The 25,227-nt window shown below is 37.3% G+C and overlaps 1 pseudogene; it reads right to left on the bottom strand.

The window, feature by feature from the left end:
- Nucleotides 1-25,227, bottom strand: part of LOC109113227 — a 186,710-nt pseudogene that overhangs the window by 36,050 nt on the left and 125,433 nt on the right.

The following is a 25,227-nucleotide window of genomic DNA, read 5'->3' as shown; positions in this document are numbered from 1 at the left end:
TTAGTCCATCCCCTATCCTGAAAAGTCTGTCTTGCAGAGATTGACAAAAAATTATTGACTAAAAATACCCAGTGGGCATTTTGCTGTCCAACGGTCATGTCCTAACTTTGCAATTTCTATATTGCATTCATTCTGAATATTTCTCATGGGGATTGAATCATTTTTGACTTTTCAGTCTGAGTTAAACCTCTTTTTTGGCTCATTTTATCTAAAAAAAAAAAAGAAAAGAAAAAAAGAAAAAGGTGCTATATAATTATTCACACCTGAATATAAGAAGTTTTTGCTTCTATGCTTCATGGACAATTATATATCACTAATGAATGATTACATACAAAATCAACAGTAGTTATTAAGATTGATGTGGTTTGGAATTGGTAAAAAGTGCTTGGAAAAAAAAATTATGATCACAATATCAACATGCCTGATTATGCACGCACTGTAGATGTATGAATTCTGAATAAACAAAGTGATCCGGTCACACAGATTGCTGTGTCATGTAAAGCTGAATCAATGTGACTGGTTAACATTTCAAATAAAAAACATTTTAAATACAAAGGACAAGTTTGCTTTTACAAATGCTGCTGGTACATCTTAGCCCAAATATCTGACACACTTTACCCCACAGCTGGCATTTTGGGTAAAATGCTACAACTGAGGCTCCATTTTTATCAGGTTGCTTCAGGCACATATTGCGGCAGTTCAGAATTCAAATGTCCGGGGAGTGTCGCTGAAAGGTTAATGCTCCATTGTGTTGTAAAATAACAACCCCCCCATACAAAACCCCAAACCTACCCGATAGTGCTAACAAATGCAAAAGTGATATAAAAATGCTTTCAAACGTGCTGTTTTGTCTTTCTTATACAGTACGTGTATTTGAGCTGTTTTGTTGAACCATAGTATAAGTGGCAGTGGGTGGTGATGTACAAGAAATATACAGTTTTTCACTTCCAGCCTTCATGGACAATTATCACTTATGAATGATTAAATACACAATTAATAGGATTGATGTGCAATTTTAGGATTGATGTGCTTTGGAATTGGTAAAATGTGCTTGGAAAAAAATATGATCAGAATATCAGCATGCCTAATAATTGTGCATGCACTATATGGCCTGACGTTAAAGACCATGAAATATCATTAGCTATAACCAGTTTTGTTTCTTTTTGTATAGAGGAGAGCTTGAGTAAAAAGTGGCACAACTTACCCCACTGAAGGTAAAGTCTGGAGGTAAAACCTTGTCGTCTTACCTGTCACAGCGTGTGCCCGTGTAACCTGGCAGGCATCGGTCACAGATCACATCACCCCTGGCATCGACATGACATGTGGGACTGAAACTATGGTGTTTTTGAGCCAACAAGGGGACAAAGAGAAAAACAAAAGAGCAGCAAATTAAAAACATCCTTCCCATTCATCATAAGTGCTCACTCTGGATCTAACCGACACCAGAGAGTCTGATGCCCAAGACGGTTTAGCTGGTGGGCAAACCCTGTGCAGCGAGGTCAGGTTCTGCCGTCAGCTCTAGCATAATGACTATTTCAGATGACACTGGAGCCCAGGTGAGGGGCATGCTGGGAATGCTGAGTGCAGGAGGGGAATAACATTTTCTTTAGCCTGCTTGAGGATGTGGTATGCTCAGCTGTTGGATTCTGGGACATGTCTACTCTTTCTGGATTAGCCACTAGCATGCTACAGCCAATATTAGCCTAGTGCTGAAATCATGCGCCAGTTACTGAGTTGCATGCTGGAAGAGCTACAAGTCATTCTTATAAATACTACAATGCTAAAAATAAGACTTAGGTTTATTGTGTTGTTTGAGAATCTGGCACGATCACAACATTGCTCAGTCTCTTCCAGTATCCCGACCAGGCCAGCATAGCAACACAGACGCAACACTGACTCTATGACTAACCAATAGCAATGTTCGGGAAACCTGTTTGCACACAGCAGTTTCTTTTAGTGATGCTACACTAAATTCACTACAGCATGCCTTTACCCCCCCATGTGATTTATGTTTTAATATGGATGGATGCGCTTTATTTGACTACTTTCGGACTGTTGAACAAAATGCCATACCAGAACCATGCCATTACAAAGAGCCAGGACGAGCCAGGAAGAGCTTGGCTCAATTTTTGGAAGAGCCAGGACAATTTTTAATATAACTCCGACTGGATCCATCTGAAAGAAGAAAGTCATATATACCTAGGATGACTTGCGGGTGAGTAAAACATGGGCTAATTTTTGGGTGAACTAACCCTTTAAGTTTTCCCTTTAAGACGACTACATGCAATTTATTTATTAATATATATATATATATATGTATATATATATATATATATATATATATATATTTTTTCAGAAATCTCCACTTCAGCAGCACTTACATAAAGCAAACTTTACAGTTTTATTCCTATCTATATGAAGGTTTTCGAAGAGGGAGTTACTCATATATCATTTGCCTGGTTTAGCATTTTAACATTTTGTTCCTCAAACCATGTTGAAAATGTAACCTTTAACACTGATGTGTCAACAAAATCAAACAAGAATTTCAATCCTAGTTCCAATGTTCATATTTCTGTTCTGGAAGTTCTTGCAAATTAGTGCATATTTAATTAGATAGTAGTTCATTTGCATGTTTAAATATAACATTTCAGAAAACAATTATTTGAATGTACTGTGATTAAATAGTTGGATTGGGGAAGTATGGTGATATCCCCAATGACAAGCTGTTGTGCCACTGAAGGCACATTGTTCACACACATTTGTAGCAATGCCAGCTCAAACCATGATTTTATGAATACATATTTGATTTAGTATCTTTGTTATTTTGATTCAGTTTTACAGTGCAATAGGGTTGTTTCTTTATTTCTTTACTTGAAACTTTTTTTTTTTTACTTTTTTGATTTCTTTTTTTTTCTGTGCCTTTATATTGTTTGGAGCATAAGAAATACTGAAAAAAAAAAAAAAACTTTACAAAAAAAAAGTTATTTTATTGATATTTTTTGCTATATTCTCTGTAGAAGTAATCCAGGCAAAAACAAGGTTTTGTTTTATTTTGCTTCCATTCACCAAACAATTTTTAGCAAAACTTTGTACAAAGATGATTCTCAATTAGGTTATGAAAGATATTGCAGAATGATCTTATAGACTATTTGGCCTATTTGCTAAAATATATTGTCTTCTACAGAGGAACAAGTCTATGGCTGGGTCTCAGGAGGATATGTATGTAATATACTGTATGGAGAACATAATATAGCCTGATAGTTGCATACAATAATAATCTGAAAATACTGTTATGTGACTGTTTAAACTGCTTTGATTATGGTTGGTGAGTGTTTATTTGTAGGTTCTGATTTCATGACTTCCTGTTATCAGTGCTGACTTACTTGTTTGGTGGGCTGAGAAGAGGACAAGCACATGACTGACAGTCATCTGCAGTTCTTCTGGTGGGGTCTCCATAATATCCAGAAGCACACTGGTCACAGTACGGTCCGACCATGTGATCCCTACAGTCCTGCAACACACACACACACACACACACACACACACACACACACACACACACACACACACACACACACACACAAACCTTGTATGTGTTTACATAATGCATACAAATAAACAACCCATTTTTTACTCTGGCTTAACAATCACACACTCACTGGATAGAAGAGAAAGAAGAAGACAGAAGAGAGCTTGCAACACGCACACACACACACACACACACACACACACACACACACACACACACACACACACGCACGCACGCACACGCACACACACACACACACACACACACACACACACACACACACACACACACACACACACACACACACAGGAATTGTAATGGTTCTGTTTTCTGTGACTCCATCTGAACTGCATTCACAGCAGATTGTGTTGTAATGCAGTTCTGTTATTATGGGCAAACAGCTACAACAAAAAAAGCAGCAATGACAATTCTGTACACTCACTATGAAAAAAAGTAAAAAAAGAAAAATAACAAAATACGGTCACACCTGTTTTTTAAGGTTCAATTCTCACCATTAACAACCCATTAACTATGACTTTTGCCTGAATACATTCCTAATTTGCTGCTTATTAATAGTTAGTTGCTAAATTTAGGCATTGGGTAGGATTAGGGATGTAGAACATGCTCATGCAGAATATGTGCTTTATAAGTACTAATAAACGTGTTATTAATAGGCATGCTAAAAAGCAACTAGTTAATAGTGAGAATTGGTCCCTATACTTAAGTGTTACCCAAAATATTTATTGGAAATGAGCAGCTGTGTTAAGTTATGACAAACTGTGTTGTCATTAAAACTAATTACATGCACACACACACACACACACACACACACACATTACCAGGCAGTGTCCAGTGATGTCATGGCAGCGCTCCGTGTGTCCGTGGCATTGACAGAGTTCACACACACCGTGATACAGCATCCCATTCACCCTGCGGTAGCCCATCGCACACATCTGTGAAAACACACACAATAACTTCAATACATCAACACACATGATTCTTCACAAGGATGAGTGTGGTGTTTTGGTCAGGTTTGACTGAAAGTGCATCAGTGTGTGAGTGTCTGTGCTGCCAGTAATTAATCGGTGCTGTGCTAATTGATGGATCATTGTAGAGCAGAGTGCTTTGATTTACTAAATGAGGGAGAAGATTTGTTTCAGTCAACTGAAGCACAAGAGAAGTTTATAGAGCCGGCTGATAAACGCCTGTTCAGACAGAGCATGTCAGTGTGTGTGCGTGTGTGTGTGTTCTTATTCGAAATGCCTTGTTTTTTTCTTTTCATTAATGTCCCTGAAGTTGCTCTCTTCTTCCTCTTATACTGGAGTGATTGTTCTCAGTGTTTACTTTCTACCCAGCTGTCACCATGGAATCACAATTGACATTTATTTTACAACTAATTCAATTATTTTTTTATCTGCATGCTATTGGTCAAAACATGATATCTAATGAAGCAGAATAATTGTGCTACCTACCTGTAGTTCAGAGCAGCCTTCACATCAGGACGATGCCTAAATGTGCTGTCTAGGTAGGCAGATCACTAGAACTGCTGACGGCAGAGGTCTTACACACACATGCTGAATATGAAGTGGATATCGGAAATGACTACAGTGATAAACATCACACTGGTTTTCCTGCTGTCTTCCAGTGACCCTGCTGACCCCGTCACCCTCAGAGCAGCCCGTCCTTCCCAACACTGAGCTGAGACACACAGGGAACATTTAAAGAGATAGTTCATCCGAAAATACACATTCTGTCATCATATCCACCCTCTTGCCCTTCTAGACCCTGCATGACTATTGTTCATCTTCAAAATATAAATGAATTTTGTTTATGTTCACAAAGTCCATGCAACCAATGCTCTGAGGCTTCAAAATCTTCGTACAGTCTTTATGCAATTCATATGATTGAGTGATTTAATTCAAGTCCCCTGCAGAGACATGATCACTTTACATGATGAGCAGATTTAATTTAGGCTTTTACACACTACTAATCAAAAGTTTGGAATAATTAAGACTTATATACACATAAATATAAATAAATATAAATATTTTTCTGAAAGAAGTCTCTTCTACTTCCCAAAGCTGCATTTATTTAACCCAAAAGCAGCACAAACAGTGAAATATCATTACAATGAAAAATAGTGAATATACATGTGAAAATGAATATTTGTTAAAATGTAATTTATTTCTGTGATCAAAGCTGAATTTTCAGCATCATCACTCCAGTCCTGAGTATCACCTGATCCTTTGGAAATCATAATAATATGCTAATAATATTCTGATATTGTAAATGTTACAAAATTATAAATATAAATTATTTCTTAAAAAATAAATAAATAAATCATACTTAACCCAGATTTTAAATGATAAAGCATCACAGTTTCCACAAAAAAGTATTGTGCAGCACAACTGTTTTCAACATTGATAATAATCAGAAATGTTTCTTGAGCAGAAAATCTGCATTTTAGAATGATTTCTGAAGATCATGTGACACTGAAGACTGGAGTAATGATGCTGAGAATACAGCTTTGATCACAGGAATAAATTACAGTTTAACAGATATTCCCAGAGAAAACATCTATTTTAAACTGTAATAATATTTCACTATATTACTGTTTAAGCTGTATTTTTTGATCAAATAAATGCAGCCCTGGTGATCAGAAGAAACTTCTGTCAAAAACATTTTTAAAAAACATCTTAAGTATTCCAAACCTTGACTGATGGTCTAAAAATTGATCAGCACACATACAGTATGTGTGCAGTACAATGAAAACTCAAGTGTGCTTGATGTGTGACTTGACTGTGGACTGTTTCAGTAGGAAAATATATTTGTAAATAAAACAAACACATTTTACTATAAAGAAAACAAATATTTTCTATTATGATTTTGTCTGTAGTCATTACAATTAGCTTCTCTCTGGTGTGTCCTCATTTAGCCGAGTAAATGTGTGTGTGTGTGTGTGTGTGTGTGTGTGTGTTATCTGGGCTTTGAGTTCTGGTGATGTCACAGGAGGGTTTATCCTGCGGTTGAGATGACACAGTAATTTCTGTCTCTTCGCCAGTGGGACCTGCTCACATCAGCATAAAAATCTGCTCGCTCAGAAATCAATAACCACTGCAGCTTTAATAGAGGAGACACTTATGCAGAGAGAAAGCATATCCCAGAGATTCAACACAGTCAGCCACCCCTGCACACACACACACACGCTCCCTGAAACAAACTAGATATTCATCCCACTGCTAATGCAGTTTGATCAGGGTTTGTCTCAGGAGGAGCATGAGGAACACCTGACAGTACAGAACAGGTATGTCAGACTGTCAGTGCATTGTTCCACTTGGACACTGTTTAAAACACACCGACCAGCTTCAATAAACACCTCTGGACAACAGCAGTGTCTGGATTTGCCAGTTTATCATTTGGAACCCATAAAGACAGAGTCCTGTTCGAGGTTGTTAGCAGCAGATGAAGTGTAATTTGTATAGTATAGTCCCCTTTGTTTATATCTGTGAAATAATATATATTCATTTAGGATGAACAGAAAAAAAAAAAAAAAAATTGCTAATAGAGTGCTGTATGTGGGTGTTTTAACACCCACACTTTTCCCGGTGAGAGGGTTCAACACCCGCACTTTTTCTGCAGTTTTTCCGCAGTTTTGCACAAACGCCTAACTACAGTCGCTCCTCTATTCAAGAGATTTGTTCAAAAACACTGATTCATCCAGTAATGAAACAAGGGGCGTCGCTCTCGTGCATGACAGTGGTGATGTGGGCTTTGAGTGTGACCGGCTGATGATTGGCTGTTCTGCCTTAAGTCCCGCCCCTCCTCCTGGTGTGTTAGATTTCTCGGTCAGCTCGTGCTGAGGAGGCGGTATATCTGGAGATTTTAACAAAAATAATTTCCCCCTGGGATTATTAAAGTACTTTCTGATTCTGATTCTTTAGCAAGTCTACTGTTGTGTATTTGCACAACAGAGTTTTGACTTATTTTTCTATGTGTTCCGAGTGTGTTGTTTATACTTATCTAGTATCACTCATTTAAATGGGAAGCTTTTTATATCTCGTATGTTATACATTTTGTACCCCTCTGTCACTGTATTAATTGTTTTTATTGTTAATAAACAAACCACATCCATCCCCCACACTTTTGAAAAGCTTGCTACGCCCCTGGCTGTATGATATATTTTTGGAGGCCAAAACCCAGACATGATAGAACTGAATGATAGTGCTTCTGGTTCCATCATGCTGAAAGTCAGTGGGTTTTTTGTTAAATGCCTGAAATAGCCATAGTGAATAAATAAATATACTTAAATGCATTTGAAATACATTTATTTCATGCTAAGGATATTACAAATATATTTACATAATTTTATGTACTTAATAAAAATATCCTGCAATTGTACTTTTAGTATACTAAACTGGCATACTTAAAGTCTGCTAACTTAAAAGAACTAATTTTATGTTTAATGCACTTTAATTGTAGGGAAGTAGTGCTAAAGTCCATCTAAAGATATACTGAAGTATATTTGATTGTGATAAAGTGAAACTATTGCAAGTATACTTCCGATACACGTTAAATATCTTACATTTAAAGAGTAATATTATTCAAAGATCATAAAACCCTCATCAATAGTGACATTAAAACACATGTTGGGCTTGTAGTACACAAGTAGTACTCCAAATAAAGTTTAATTATAACTTTTATATCAGTAAGTCTTGAGCGATATGTCAGTGAATACGTAAAATTTATACTTAGTATGAAATATATGCATTTTAAATATATAACTTTTTTAATAGGGAGGTCAGTGGTGAACACAAGCTAAAGATATTTTACATTAATATATATTTTCTACAAAATAAAATACATCAGTAATAACCTCTTGAAATGTCTTGAAAAAGGCAGTTGATAACAAGGGTCTAAATGGCACTACAGCGGTTGTCAGAGACATTAAACTTCACAAAGAACAGGAAAACTCATCTACTCACTTGCCTCATTGTGTTATAATCATGCTCTTGAAAACCATTCTACTGTACTTTTCAAAAATAGAAAGAGCTGTTAAAGTCATGCAACGGCAGTGAAATTTGTTTATATCCTATGCTTAGCTTTTTCCTTTCGACGATTGTATTTAGGCATCAAAATTCATAAAAGTTGTGTTCAAAAGTTGTGAAGCTTATCATTATGAGCAAAACCTGTAAGAATCATAAACGTTTGTTGGTTACAGAGCTCATGTTCTGCAATTATTGAAAAGCCAATGGAAAAATCATATTGGTTTTATGTGGAGGTAACCAGGGTGATGCCAACATATGGGTCGACCTACATATGCATCAGTTTTAAATGAAACCATGTATATTTTACATGTCGGTCAGACAGTCTCTTTTGGTCTTCAGGGCATTCTTCACATTTCTCTTTGTGTTCGACAGAAAACATTAACAGCATCAGGAAAGTGAATAAATGACAGTGGGATTGGTTTAACCCTTTGAAGTGACTTCTGACAGCTTTATTTTCAAACTTTCACATCTCTTCCTCAGGAGGAAGGTGTTGGGCAAAGTTACTTTTAAAAGTAATGCACTACATTTTTTGCATTACTCCCTAAAAAGTAATTACATAGTTACTTTTTATGGAAAGTAATGCATTACGTTACTTATGAGTTTCTTTTTAAATCTTGGCAGGGCTTGCTTGTTTGTTTTTAATATAAAAATATCTTCTTTTACATATGTAAAAGCCCTTTCGCACCAAAAGTGAAATGAATCCGGCTGAATCCGCCTGAAGGAAATGTTAAATCACGTCTGTACAGTAGAGGGCGCAGCTCAAACAAATCGCATGAAGAACATGACGCAGGAGAAGTTCAACACCTTTCAGCAATAACACAAATAAAACACAAATGTGTCATTTTTGCTTAGTATGGTTGAATTGGATCATCAAAGGTCAGCAGCAAAGACATTGGTTAATAAAATGGGATTAATTATATTTGTCTTATTTAACATATTTAATTATTGCATGTTTGTACTGTATATTATTCTGAGTTTGCATTATTTTGAGGTATACTGAATCTGCTATTGTGCCGGTGAGATGAGTAAATACATGTTCTTATTTAGTCTAGATAGAACTACAGTAAGATCATGTTCACACACAACCCTCTGCACTTACTCCTGATTTCTGTCACCATGGCAACACCAGAGCTGTCAGTCAATACATGCTGCCGTTACTTATTTGAAAAATCTCCTCTAAATTAAAAGTAATGTGTTACTTCACTAGTTACTTTGGAAAAGTAATCTGATTACGTAACTCACGGTACCCCCAACACTGACTACCATCAGTGTCAGCTTTCAGAGAAGGGTCTAAATTCTCCCTTGTCAGACATCAGAGCATCTCCCGTCCATTTTACGTTGTTATATGTAGCTTTGTTTTTCTGGCTTACCTCACAGGAAGTGCCGTCATATCCGGGAGGACACTGGCACACCTCCACAGCGCGGGCCTTCACTTCCTGTCTCTTTGGAGTGTTACAAGCTCTTGGTGCATAAAGAAGATCTGTAAAGACTAAAGTGTCAAATCCAAAGAGATATCCTTTATAAAAGTTAAGTCAACCACGCCCCCCTAAAACACCTCATTCTAACATGCCCCCACTAGAGCTGTAATCGGGCCTTAAAAGTTAGGCCCAACAGGACCCGAGCCCGACAGATTTCTGCCCGAGCCCGACAAGTACAATTTGACTGACAGCTTTTTAAAAGTCCGAACCCGTTTACAGCCCCACATTATTCAAATGTGCGCACATTTGGCCATTAGACTAGAGCTGTAAAAACATAGTCATTTATACATGTTTAACATAATTTTATTCATGACTAACTTAGGCTATAGGCGACTTGGAAGTTGGAACAAAGAAATAAAATAAGTCCTCTGTAACATCGTAACATCTCAGCACTCTAAATAGGCCTAGGCAGGATTTGCATCGCCATTAGCAGCTGAAATGTAATAAAAGAATAATGCCAACATTAGCCTATATCCTCTGTCTACATTATGCATTTTAGACTCAATTAATATTTAGTTATAATTAGAAAAACCTTTACTCACCAAGATTAGGCTAGGTCTACATGTTTTTGTGGAGGAAAATTATTGAATCCACTGTAGATGGCTTCAGCACGTTCCTGCACTCACTGATGGTGCGTCCAGCAATATAACCCACTGGCTCATTATTCTCATTATAAACATGGTCATAACTTTTCCACACCTCAGACTTTGCTTTAGTTGCTGGTGCAACCAAAACGTATCGCGTTTTTCTTGCGCTAATCGAAACCCATCACATGACCGCTCATTTACCTTGCAAACCGGAGCGCAAGCCCGAGCCCGGCCCGAGCCCGTGTAAAATGATATAAATTAAGCCCGAACCCAACCGAAGCCGTCGGTTCCCATCGGGTCCCGTCGGGTTCGGGCAAAGATCTTCAGCTCTAGCCCCCACATGTCTACGTCAGTATGTGGGGAGATTTGCATAACACCGCCCAAATGTTAACGCAAAGAAAGAAGGCCTAACTTTTATTCTCTCTGTTGCCACTGCTGCCATGTTGTGGAGACACTGTGTTTCGTTGTGAAAGTGAAACTACTTTGTTTGGTCTTCCAAAAGAGGACACAACTAGAAATCAGTGGTTAAGTTGTATTTACAACACTGTTCCAGAACAGTTCAATCCAAATATTCAGATGTGTGCAGTGCATTTTATGGAGGACTGTTTCCTGTGAGAGTAGCCTACAATGTGTCTGTGGCACTACGGCTGTTTCTATAAAGTGTGCAGTTTAAACTTTGCAAGGACAGTCTGGCGCTTCTGACTCACAGCCTGTAAGTACGTTTATTCCTGTGAGAGTATGTGCACTGAGGATGCCACTGATGATTCAAACGTGAGTTTTGAGCAGTGTAGAGTAGTGCTTGTTGTTTCTCAGATCACAAAGGCAGACATGGTTTTATGTTTACGTGGCGTGATTCGCTACGCGTAAAAAGACAGTATAAGTCATTATTATCAGTAATTATGTCTTCACTGGATGCAACAAATGCCTCACTTGTAATGTGTTTTATTTGTTTTGTCTCGTCTACTGATGTCCGGATCGTGAACGAATCTTCTTAGTGAACCACTCGTACCAGTTCACCAAATCTGTCTGAATCGTTTGAAATGGTTTGTGTCTCCAGTACACACTAATCCATAAATTACTTAAGTTATTCGGTTTATAAACGTGCCTTACACTCCCTCTGATGCGAAATAAACTATATCCCGAGTTATTCAGTTATAATAATAATAATAATAATAATAAATTTTATTTATAATGCGCCTTTCACATGCTCAAAGCGCTACAACATACAAAATAGTCAAACAATCAAACAAACAAACTAAAAGTCTATTTTAGTTTGGGGCAGTTACTCCAAACAGTACATTGACTGAACTGCTAAAAGAGAACCAATGATGGGATGTGCACGAGCAGAGCAGCTGGACTGAGTCTCATGCTGCTGGCCTGGGAGACAGCATCACAGTATGTTGAGGGGCGTAACATTTCCGCCACACGCTTGAGGCATTCGGACAATCACAATGCACTGGATAGCTGGCCAATCAGAGCACACCTCGCTTTTTCAGAACGATGAGCTTTGTATAATTGACGTGTTTCAGAAGGCGGGGCATAGAGGAGCAACAATAATGTACATTATATGAAAAATAATGTTTTTTGAACCTTAAACCACATAAACACATTGCATTACATCAAATACACAAAATAATGTTCTTTTTAGCAGCATATTATGACCCCTTTAAACATTTGATTAATTGCATGTGTTACATTTTGTCAGCCCTAATGCTCATAGCAATCCATGGTCTACAGCTGGGGTTCCATTCAACTTTCTAAATCATTCCCAGAAAAAGTCAGAAACATCTTGACTTTACTTCTTTATTGAAAACCTTAACATCCACCCTTGCCATGCTTATTAAAGAATAAATGATGCTTAATTCATGGATGATTTGTTCTTTTGACTTCAGTTCAGTTCACAAAACCAATCACAAACTGAACTGATCCAGTTCTTGATTTTGACTCAATGATGTGCTCTCAAAGGCTGATCAGTGAAGGAAGACTTTTAGTTTGAGATACAAAGCATTATATGGCTTCTGAAGTTTTGGAATAAAGTTGTATGAATCACTTATTTAATAATAATAAGTCCCCACAATTCACAGAAACAAACATGTGTGTGTGTTTGTATGTGTGTGTGTTTGCGGCGCTGCAGTGCACCTGTAGATGGCGCTGTGTTCCTGAGCGTAGGAGGCCCGGAGCAGCAGACGCTGGATGTTGTTGAGGACGCTGTGGAAGTCTCTCTTACTGACGGCTCGTCCTGAGGCCTGATGCTGAAAGCTCTCTGGCAGGAGATCTATCCTGCGCTCAGTTGTGGAGAACGGATACACCGCGACCCCGGAGCTGCTGTCAATCAACCTCAGCCCGCCACCCTGAACAGAGAGAAACACATCAAGCCTTCCTCCTGTCTGTCAATACATCAGGAGCAAAACTGCTGTCGTTCAGTAAATGACACCATGGCTACAGAACAAAGCAACAGCAGCATTTATGTGTGCATCTTTACTGAGCTGTGTACTTAGCTTTACAATTTGTCCCCATAATTGTGATAGTTGTTGTATAAGCTATAATCTCTATTCATGTAGTTTAGTTAGTTAAGAGTTAACATATAATAAACAGAGTAAAGGTTATGCGTATTTGGCGTGCTGTCCAAGGGGAGGGCTCTCAGCTCAGAATTTTGGCCCGAACCCAGTGTACACCCCCCACCCCCTGCTGTGTATATATACACACCTCTTGTCTTGTTAACTGAGCTGATTACTTATTATGCTCCTCTCGTGTTAATTAGGTTAATTATCTGAACGTGCTCCTCCCGGACTTTGTTAATAAAACATCAAATAATAATTATAATCCGCTTTATAGGAAAGACATAATTTGGTCTAGTTCTTAAAACGAAGAGACTGTGTGTGTGGGGTTTTAGTGTGATCAAGAATCCGCTTTATATGCAAGACATCTTTGGTATGTTCTCAAACTAAGTGACTGTGTACGTGTGGGTTTAGTTTGTTATTTACAATGAGTATTTTTATCAGGCTCCTATGAAAATAACATTGGGCATTTTTGAAAATAAGGCATTCAGTAACAGACTAATAACCTTTTCTTTGCCATTAAAATGAAATTACTGAACCTAAACACAGGCCACTGATAAATAGCTTATTTAAAAGAAAAATCTCAGACGGACTTTGCGCAGGTTGTGCATCTGAATTCTACACACGCACACACACACACACATAATATATATATATATATAGTATTATGCTTTTTCTAAAAACAACTTTTTTTCTCAGTTAATTTTATTTATGCATTTATTTCTTATGGTTAGTCAATATAATTATCTTTACATAAAAACAGTAAAAAGTGGTTTGTCTTCATTTAGGTATCTCAATACAGAGTGTGTGCGTGTGTGGGGGGGAGGTAACGTGATTTATAAAGAGGCATGTGATGTGCATATAAAGGATGAGATTTTTTTTTTGTGGAGGGGGGATTTTTTTTGGGATGTTGTTTTTTATATTTTCTGAAGAATTGTGCGAGTGTGTGTGTGTGTTATGAGTGTGCATGCATTGATGCAATAACAGGTAACCCATATATCTCCGCTCTGACATTGTGAGCAGACTCATCCTAGAGCATCATGGGAAGCGATTCATTCGGCTCGTTTATTTACCACCACCACACAGACTGCTGGGAAAATCAGGCTATACTGACATGCACTTGCACGCACACACACACACACACACACACACACACTGCTAGAAGATTGAGGATTTATAGAAGCTGGACTCTCTATTTGCACAGAGTTAATGAGGTATGCACATGCAAAACAGGGCTTAACGAGCAATAATTACCTGTCATATACACATGAGCACAGCAGTAAACACACACACACACACACACACACACACACACACACACACACACACACACACAGCCTCACATCACACTAACAGCTTTCAGATCTACAAAGAACGGAAGATTATCACAATGTCAGCATAGAAACTTAAAATGTCTCTCTTTCTCTATCTCTCTCTCTCTCTTCACACACACACACACACACACACACACACACACACACACACACACACACAGGTTTATTGCATTGCAGTAAAATAACAAGACAGGATTTCCCTGAGGAAAATTGGTCGCTCTTTCATTTTTTTTTATGGTTTAGGGATGCATGATATTATTGGACTGATACCGGAATCTGCTGATAATGGCTTTAAATGTAAATATCGGCATCTGCCCGATATAAAAAATTATGCCGATATGTCTTGCGATAGGAGGAATACATTAACTCACATGTGCCCAGGGTGTGGCTCATTCTCAAAGCAAAGTTTTGCCTGAATGATGATTGACTGACTGTTTTGGATCGCTGCATTTAATCTGTGAAAGCACGTACAGAATGACGGTTTCCGTGTGTGACAGATGGTGCGTTCCAAACGGGATATATTGCCCTCCGAAGGGCACTTTGGAGTGAAAACAATCATGGCCACCATATTGAAGGGTCGTTCCAAACTGAAGTGCTCAAAACTGGCCACTTTAAAGGGCCCTTCGGAATGAAGGATTTCGAAGTGTACAACTGATGGACACTTCGGGCTCCCATGATCCTTTGCGCACATTTCTTTGCATGATGATGGAGCCTCCGTTTGGGCATGTGATGATGATGCAGAAGGGCACTTCAAGAAACAGTTGTTTGGTCCCCTACACCATTCGAAGCTCTCACTCCAGAGGGTGAACCTTTTGAAGGGATTAGTGTCAAGGGTTTGTCTGAGCACAGGATCCTGACAATAAGGGCATAGGGATGAGCCCTTCTGAATGACATGCAGAAAAGTCAAAAAGTCAGAAGCTATAGCTTACATGAAAAACAAACACAAACAGGACACTTGTAAATTAATTTTATATATACTGATTTATTTATTAATGTGTAATATGTTTTCTTTTTTTAACAAATCATAAGCTCTAAAAGATTTTCAGACTTTTTACATATCTTTTGCTTTAGACCATCTACAAATGTTAAATCTTAAAATAAAATGTTAGGGTTAACATTGCATCTTTCTGGGGAAAAAATGCAGCGATTGATATATAGTTTATTTATAGTTATTTTCAAAGCTTCAGTATACTGTCAAAAAACCTTCATTATTTATTTAATTCTAACAAATAAGTTATTGTGAAAAACTAACCAAAATATAAAATATTTTGCTTATAATTTCTGCACAGGAGAGTCTTTGTGTTGTTTCCAAACAAAAGGAAATATATCGGTATTGGTATCGGCCAAAATTATAAAAAAAAAAAAAAAAAATCCAATATCATGCATTCCTAGTTTCAATTTTAGATAACTATAATAATCCTGTCATAATCATTTCAGTCAGGAGTTTAAAGGTTAGCTGAAGTTGAAGCTGCAGGACCGGAGCTTAATAACCCCGTTTTATTTTTATTAATTTTTTTATTGTTATTATTATTTATTTCTTAATTTTAAACATTTTACAAAAAAGAAATCACACAAAAGGATGACACTGACAGAGGGTTAACAGCCCAGATTTAGATGTGGCTGAGAATAAAAAGTTAATTCTGCCAAAAAATTGAATAAACCAACATGAATAAACCAAATATTAGGAGAGTGCTTTTCTGCTGAGACCAAATAATAGAGAATACACCATTCGACAGCTGAGATAAGTAGACACAAATTACACAAACAGGTAAGTGAATGCAAACTGGAGCATGCTTTTACACACACGCAGACGTAAACGCTCCTGCGAGCTTGTGAAAAAGCTCACACAGCTGCGCGACACCACAAACGCACGCATTCACACTCACAAACAAACACACTCACAGAAATAAACAGCTGCACATCTACACTATGATTCTGACCAATTCTGGACGAAAGCGAGACGGCACGCTGAGCTCTGAGACGCACACGCGGTGGATCAGTGAAGGGATCGTGAAGGGATCTCTGGGTAAAGGAGAGGTCATTTAGTGTGTTAGAACACAGATACAGTACAAACCCTGCGGCTCGGACTCTCTCATGTGCTGCGTTTCAAAGCCCCTGAAGCCTAAATGAAATACTGCCTTCTTTTATATTAGGACATATTCTGCACAAAAATGCATTCGTTTGATATGCTGTTGGCATATTACAGTAATTCCTCACATTTTAATATTTTTGTTTTGTTTGTTTTTTTGCATTTGCAAATGGCATCTTCTATATGTGTGGCCCTTTCCTCTAGGCATTTCTACACAAGGTTACAGCACAATAATTGGCTGTTTAGGCAAACAGCATATACAGTATAAGTTTATTAATGTTGTTTACATTTACAAAAAAAAAGTTAAATTAAAAATATTGCTGCAAGCAGCAATTAGGTGGCCAAGCAGCTGCAGGTGTACAGTAAGTTATTCATGATCCAAAGAACACAAGGACAGCAAAACTTTTCTGAGGTTATCAGCAGTTTAACCCTACTTTACAACTCTGTCCCATAAAGTTCACTGTGACCCTCTGGAGAATCCCAAAGTCTCCTATTAATGTTCACTTCACTAAGTAATTTCTTGGATCATGTCTCACAATGGCTTACTAAATCCTGTTTGCATCTGTATGTCAAGAAAACTGTAAGCATGTTTTTTTTTTTTTTTTTTTTTTTTTACAGAAACTGTAAAGTTTCATGCTAAAGCAGAAATATGTGTCCAAGGACAGAAATTCATTTAAATATTTAGGAATAATAATTGATTCTCAGCTTTCTTGTTAAGGTGAAGATAATGGTTAATAGAATGAAATTTAATTTATCCAATTTGAGGTTCATTAGAAACAGTTTAACTTAAGAGGCTGTGATGTTATTAATGAAAGCTATGATTCTGCCGCATACATATTGCATGACTACTTGTACACAAACATGCAATTCTGATCTTGAGACTATTATAAACTTATAATATAACTTATAATTATAAACTATTTATAAGCAAGCTCTTATGAATTAGATAAAAAGCTAAATAGTTTCCATTATTGTGGTATTTTAGTTATGTATTTTTTATTTTTATTTTTTTCAAGCTGGTAACACATGATACAATTAGCTGATTTATTGTTGTTGTTGTTTTTAAGATTCTGATTTTGCTTCATATTAAAGAGTGTTCATATTATTAGTCAGTTACCATTTGCCTTTAAAATAACTCATGATTGGAATAGACCTTCAATAAAATTAAAATGTATAAAAAGTCAAAGTGGTTAAAAAAAGAAAGAAAGAAAGATAAATGATAAATCAAATTAAAACTGAAAATTTCTAGGGATTATTATTTAATTATTAATTATTTAATTTATAAACATTTTTAACAATGATTAATGTGTATTACCCCTGATTAAAAATAAATAAATAAAAATATTTAATGAATGAGTAAATTGTCAAGGTACAGCTTCACTTTCTGGGTGGTCTCTTCACAGCTTAATCTGTCTGCAGGAAAACCATTCAGAAAATAAAAAAAATCTGCTTATGAACTTCTGACTAGCAGATATTCCGACCAAAATTTTAAAGAGGTCAACTAAAAGCTGTAGGATGAGTTACAAAAACAGTTTTCAATTAAATTGTTGGAGAGAAAAACTGAGTTTAATTTCAAGGCCTAAAGGTTGAGAGAGTCCGCCTGCATGTTTTACGATGAATCACAACAGCACAGAGTTTAAAGAAACCATTCATTCGCCTTGATCCTATCAAACTCAGTGTGAACGTGTTTGTGATTGTGCAGATGTACCTCTATGATGACATCAGGAGCACCGATGATGCGAACGGCTTCGTCTTTGCTCTCTGTGTCATAAGAGAGCGAGTACTCCAGCCGACCTGCGTACGCCAAGAGGTGCAGGTGCAAACACACACAAACAGCAGCAAGGGGCAGCAACCGTGAAAACAAGTTCAACACGCAGTGATTATTGATGAAGCCACACACACACACACACAAACATCTCTGCCTCTCTGAACAAAGCCGAAGTGTTATTGAGTAACATTAGGCTGCAGGGCAAATCAGACCAGCACACTGGGGGAGGAACTCCAGCTCCAGTGGGGAGAACTACACTTCACCATGTGCTTTCTGTATCCAGTGCTGGCTTTCTATACACACACACATGAACACACACGCACACACACGCATACATACTCCTACACTTCACATCTCCCAAGATTGGCTTGTGAGTGGAGGTCAGAGCACATCTCTCCAGCACACGGCATTCACATGCAAACCAAACATCGTCCCACTTTTATATGTTCTGACTGCTGACTGCTCTAAAGAAAAGAGGAGAGACATTTGTCTCCTGACCAACACATGAAAAACGATTGATTTTTCAGCACTGCGGCTGTCCGGCAAGACTGAAATGACATTTGGGCGAATCGGCCAAGAAATGCCACATTTCATGCCAAAATCAATAAACAATACAACATTATGTTTGGCTTACACAAAATGAAGCATTTTTTAAAGACTATTAAGACTGTGACTTTATTTTCAGGACAATTAAGTGCAATTTCTCCCAAATTCTCATTAATGCAAGTAGACACACATTCTCTCTGTTACTGATTCCAAATTACATGACAAAAAATGCACTTAGTAATGTAATCCATTTTAGGTAACATAATCAGACTACTTTTAGAATACTTTTGACTTAAATTGTTTATTACATTGATTTAAATAGGATATTCTTGTACCATATTGACATGAAAATTCAAACAGTAAGAAAATATATATTGTTTGTTGTTATCAACAACATGAAGTGCATTAACCATTATAATACATCAAGGTTTCCCACTCTGTGTTTGTGAAACAACTGCAGGGGGTTTATGAGTTAAATGAAAAGCTAATTAATAATTAAATCATAAACACGTTAAATTAAAAACAATTGTAAAAAATGAATCAAAATAAAACACTAAGTGAAAATATTCTATTTGTTTAAGAGGACCAGATGACAAAAAATTTGGTGAATTTGTGCATGTTAATGTGTTTGAAGGACAAATGCTTTCCAAATTAATACATTGTAAAATAACCGATAATTCAAATATTAATATTAAAGTGTTCATCAGAAGTTGATGCAATGTTGAAACACTTCTTAAACCTGAAAAGATTTCTGTAAACCCAGTGCTCAGATGCTGTGTAGTACCTGATTAATGACTGACCTCTGTGCGAATCTCCACAACACCTGAAGACTTTCTGAGTGTATATAAGCGGTTGGCTTTTAGAAAGGAAATTTTAAAAGATACTGTTAATGTGCAAAAAGTAAAAAAGTAACTGAAGTCTGAGTATGGATCTTAAAATGTGGTCAGTTTTTGTGGAAACAGGGTCTTGAAGGTGGATATTAAGCTTTGCCGCAGTAGTTCTGTGCTGTTTGGACACAGTCCTTCTTAGTAAACGATGCTCCTTATCATTCACTATTCATCTTCACTGATGAAGTCTTGTCATGCTTTGTGTTTGCAGTCATGATCATAAAGACACCAAACAAATGGGCCATAAAGGTTACAGATGTTCCTGCTAAACAGGCTTCCTTGAGGAAACTTGTACTAAACACAGCCCAACAAATATTTCACTAGACTGTTTTATGAACTAGAGCAGGGGTTTTCAAATTTTTTTGTCAGCCATACCCCTTTGACCTAAATTATGTACTTGAAGTGCCCCCTGAGATTTTAAGTAAATATTTCAATTATTTAATGGCATAGTTGCATGTTTAACTTTAAAAACATATTTGTTATTGATAACAACAAACAAGCTATTGTTATTATTACACTCAACAAATTGTAAAAATTCATATTACTGTATTTTACAATGTATTTTTTTTATAATAATAACAAATATTTTTGTTTATACAGGGTTTCTCCAAAAGATAATTATTTTCATACATTTAAGATTTTACATTTACATCACATTTGTATAAACCTGTAATATTTCTTAGCAAACACTTAATTTAACTTAATTTTTATTATTATTATTTTTTAATTCATTTGTTAATGGTATTAACTAGCAGGCATACCTTGTGTACCAACTCACGAACCCCCTGCAATTCCCTTACGAACCGCCAGGGGCTCGCGAACCCCACTTTGGGAAACCCTGAACTACAGGATACAGACATTTAAAAAAAAGAAAAAAAAAAAAAAAAAAAAAAGTAAAGGTAATTGAAACATTATTTATTTATTTATTTATTTATTTATTTATTTATTTATTATTTTTAATGTAGCCTACACAAACTATATTAGTCCATATAAAAATGGGTGTTCACACAATTTTTATAATGTTCAGCCTGAGCTCCAGTTTTGCGTTCATGGACATAATTTGTGTGTTCCTGTTTCCTTTGCTATAATCACCAGTTTGATTCCATAGTTTTTAATTATCATCATCACTTGTGTCTTGTTTAGTTGCCAATTAGCTAATCACCCTTGAATATTTAACCATATTTAATACTTTGCATTTTTATATGCATATTTAAAACTTTGCGGTTGTGAAACGTCAAAAATGGTCCATATTTTATTTTGTTTGTGAACCATGTTTTTTAGTTCACACAGAGACATTCACAATATGTATTCAAAAACTTGCACTTTAAAACTTTAGAACAGCCAAATGCATTAAAAAGTTTTCCATTTTTAACACTGTCTATGCACAAAGATGGATAGATTACTGTTACTGATTACAAATTACATGACAAAAATAGTAGTTAGAGATGTAATCCATTTCATTACACATTGTAGCTAATATAAACGGAATATCTTTTGATAACTCTTAGATTACTTTTGACCTAAATTGTTTATCACATTGATTTAAAAAGGATAATCTTGTACCATATTGATATAAAAATGCAAAGACAAAGAAAATATATTACATTTGTTGTTATTAACAACATGAAGCACATTACTAGGTTTGTAAGTTTAACTGTTTGCTAGTTTAATGGAAAGCTAATAATGAATTAAATCATAATATTTTAAATTTAATATAAAATATATACAGGTCCTTCTCAAAAAATTAGCATATTGTGAAAAAGTTCATTATTTTCCATAATGTAATGATAAAAATTAAACTTTCATATATTTTAGATTCATTGCACACCAACTGAAATATTTCATGGTCTTTTATTGTTGTAATACTGATGATTTTGGCATACAGCTCATGAAAAACCCAAAATTCCTATCTCAAAAAAATTAGCATATTTCACCCGACCAATAAAAGAAAAGTGTTTTTAATACAAAAAAAGGTCAACCTTCAAATAATTATGTTCAGTTATGCCACTCAATACTTGGTCGGAATCCTTTTGCAGAAATGACTGCTTCAGTGCGGCGTGGCATGGAGGCAATCAGCCTGTGGCACTGCTGAGGTGTTATGGAGGCCCAGGATGCTTCGATAGCGGCCTTAAGATCATCCAGAGTGTTGGGTCTTGCGTCTCTCAACTTTCTCTTCACAATATCCCACAGATTCTCTATGGGGTTCAGGTCAGGAGAGTTGGCAGGCCAATTGAGCACAGTAATACCATGGTCAGTAAACCATTTACCAGTGGTTTTGGCACTGTGAGCAGGTGCCAGGTCGTGCTGAAAAACGAAATCTTCATCTCCATAAAGCTTTTCAGCAGATGGAAGCATGAAGTGCTCCAAAATCTCCTGATAGCTAGCTGCATTGACCCTGCCCTTGATAAAACACAGTGGACCAACACCAGCAGCTGACATGGCACCCCAGACCATCACTGACTGTGGGTACTTGACATTGGACTTCAGGCATTTTGGCATTTCCTTCTCCCCAGTCTTCCTCCAGACTCTGGCACCTTGATTTCCGAATGGACATGCAAAATTATGCTTTCATCCGAAGAAAAAAGTACTTTGGACCACTGAGCAACAGTGCAGTGCTGCTTCTTTGTAGCCCAGGTCAGGCACTTCTGCCGCTGTTTCTGGTTCAAAAGCACACGCCTGTGCACGGTGGCTCTGGATGTTTCTACTCCAGACTCAGTCCACTGCTTCCGCAGGTCCCCCAAGGTCTGGAATCGGTCCTTCTCCACAATCTTCCTCAGGGTCCGGTCACCTCTTCTCGTTGTGCAGCGTTTTTCGCCACACTTTTTCCTTCCCACAGACTTCCCACTGAGGTGCCTTGATACAGCACTCTGGGAACAGCCTATTCGTTCAGAAAATTTCTTTCTGTGTCCCCTTACCCTCTCGCTTGAGGGTGTCAGTGATGGGCCTTCTGGACAGCAGTCAGGTCGGCAGTCTTACCCATGATTGCGGTTTTGAGTAATGAACCAGGCTGGGAGTTTTTTTTAAAAGCCTCAGGAATCTTTTGCAGGTGTTTAGAGTTAATTAGTTGATTCAGATGATTAGGTTAATAGCTTGTTAGCTAGAACCCTTTCATGATATGCTAATTTTTTGAGATAGGAATTTTGGGTTTTCATGAGCTGTATGCCACAATCATCAGTATTAAAACAATAAAAGACCTGAAATATTTCAGTTGGTGTGCAATGAATCTAAAATATATGAAAGTTTAATTTTTATCATTACATTATGGAAAATAATGAACTTTTTCACAATATGCTAATTTTTTGAGAAGGACCTGTAAATTATTTCTTTATCTGCATGTCATGTGACCATTAACCAATGTGTTACTTAATCATTACTAAGTTAATAATTAAATTATTAATTCATTTTTTTTTCCTTAAAATCACAGGGTACTTCAAGTAAATATATTAGGTGAAAGAGGTTTGGCATAAAATAAAAGACCAAAAAAAAAAAAAGGGAATCCCTGCTTTTCATGGAAATAAGAACAAATATCATTTTAATGTGTTTGAAGGACAAAAGTTTTCTAAAGACAAATACACTGGTTAACTAACCCAATGAATGAATAATAATTAAAATAAAAATGAATGTGTCCATCAGTAGATGATGCAATGTTGAAATGTTGAGAAAACACTTCTTAAAATGTAAATGATTTTTGTAAATCCAGCATGTAACACACACACACACACACACACACACACACACACACACACACACGCACACACACACAGGGTTACAACTGCAGGTTACCACTTTGAATGCAAAAGCCATGGTTCAAACATCACACTCTATTACTGGATAACAGCTGAGGAGCAGGAACAAGCTCTGCTTCCTGTTATCAATCAAGCTTTTGGCAACCTCTTCAGCTCAATCAGTCCTGAGTGTTAAAGAATCAATTGATTCTCAGCAGTAAAAATTAATTATGCCCTGGTCAACAAAGTCACTTCAAACCACCTGTTTATTAACTGACTTGTTTAATCATTTAATGTGAATGTAATAATAACTTCCACTTGCCATTTAATGGTCTACAAAAGTACTATGGTGGTATCAGAAGAAAATGGTAGACTATACCATACACTATGGTATTTACTGTCCAATATACTCAGTGTTACTTCAACTAAGAAAGAAAACACGGTTTATTATTTATTAGTGAGAGTTTAGATTGCAAAGAAATCACAAATCAAAACCTGAATACTAAGACTGAGCATGAACAGATGCTGACTAAATGGGAAAACTGAAGGGAGAGAGTGAAATTAGAGAATCACCTCTGGCACATCTTACAGGAAATGAGAAACAGGCCGTCCGCTGGGCGCCTTAAAACTAAAGAGAAGCAACTCCAGAGCATTCTGCTCTCCAACCTCTGCTGCAACCCCTCTCTCCACAAAATCAGCCCCGTAACCTCTACTCCTCCCGCTGCGCCTTAAAACCAAGCAGAGACCAGTGTGGGCCTGATATGGACGAGAGCTCACCTACAGACACACACACACACACACACACACACACACACACACACACACACACACACACACACACACACAAACACACACAAAAACACACACACACACTGTAAGACTCCTCCTGCAATGACTGTCCTAGCCCATTGGTGGGCACCCCCAGCCCTTTACTCTGAGAACTCTCCGGGCCACTAGGTGGCACTAACTGCTGTGAACCCTTTAGTTAAGACTGCTCATTAAGTTAATTTGTTCCACCTGTATTTTGACCTATTTAAGTTTGGCAGTTTCATTGAGCTGTGTTCAGTCTTGAGTCTACTCAGTACGGATTACCTGAGTTATAGAACAACTAAGTTATGTTTTCCTGTTGCCATCTGGTTGCTCCAGTCCTGCCAGCCCAGTTTCAAGGTACCCCTCAGCCAGCTCCAACAGCTGGTCTCCTGCTCGAGCCTAGGCTTCCAGCCCCTGAGATGTATGACGGGAACCCACAGAGGTGTCGAGTATTTATTACACAGTGTACTCTTGCTTTCCAATTGCAGCCTAACAGTTTCCCTACAGAGAGCAACAGAGTGGCTTATATGACAACCCTTCTTGTAGGAAAGGCACTGGATTGGGCTGCAGCTCTCTGGGAGCGGAAGTCTCCTCTCACGTCCAACAGTGATCTCTTCATAGCAGAGATGAGGAAGGTCTTCCACCACCCTGTTAGTATTGCAGAGGTTGATCATCGACTTCTTCAACTTGGACAAGGAACACGCAGTGTTGCAGAGTTTGCTATCGAGTTCCGCACCCTGGCTGCAGAAAGTGAGTGGGATCAGCAAGCCCTGAAAGCTGCATTCCATCGTGCTCTATCACATAAGTTAAAGGATGAACTGGCCTACAGATACCCAGCCCCTGATTTGGATTCTCTAATCGATGTTGCCAT

The sequence above is a fragment of the Cyprinus carpio genome, chromosome B20 (assembly GCF_018340385.1).
Source record: "Cyprinus carpio isolate SPL01 chromosome B20, ASM1834038v1, whole genome shotgun sequence".
NCBI classification, from domain to species: Eukaryota; Metazoa; Chordata; class Actinopteri; order Cypriniformes; family Cyprinidae; genus Cyprinus; species Cyprinus carpio.
The sequence above is the reverse complement of the archived record's forward strand: the minus strand, read 5'-3'. Positions and strand labels throughout refer to the sequence as shown.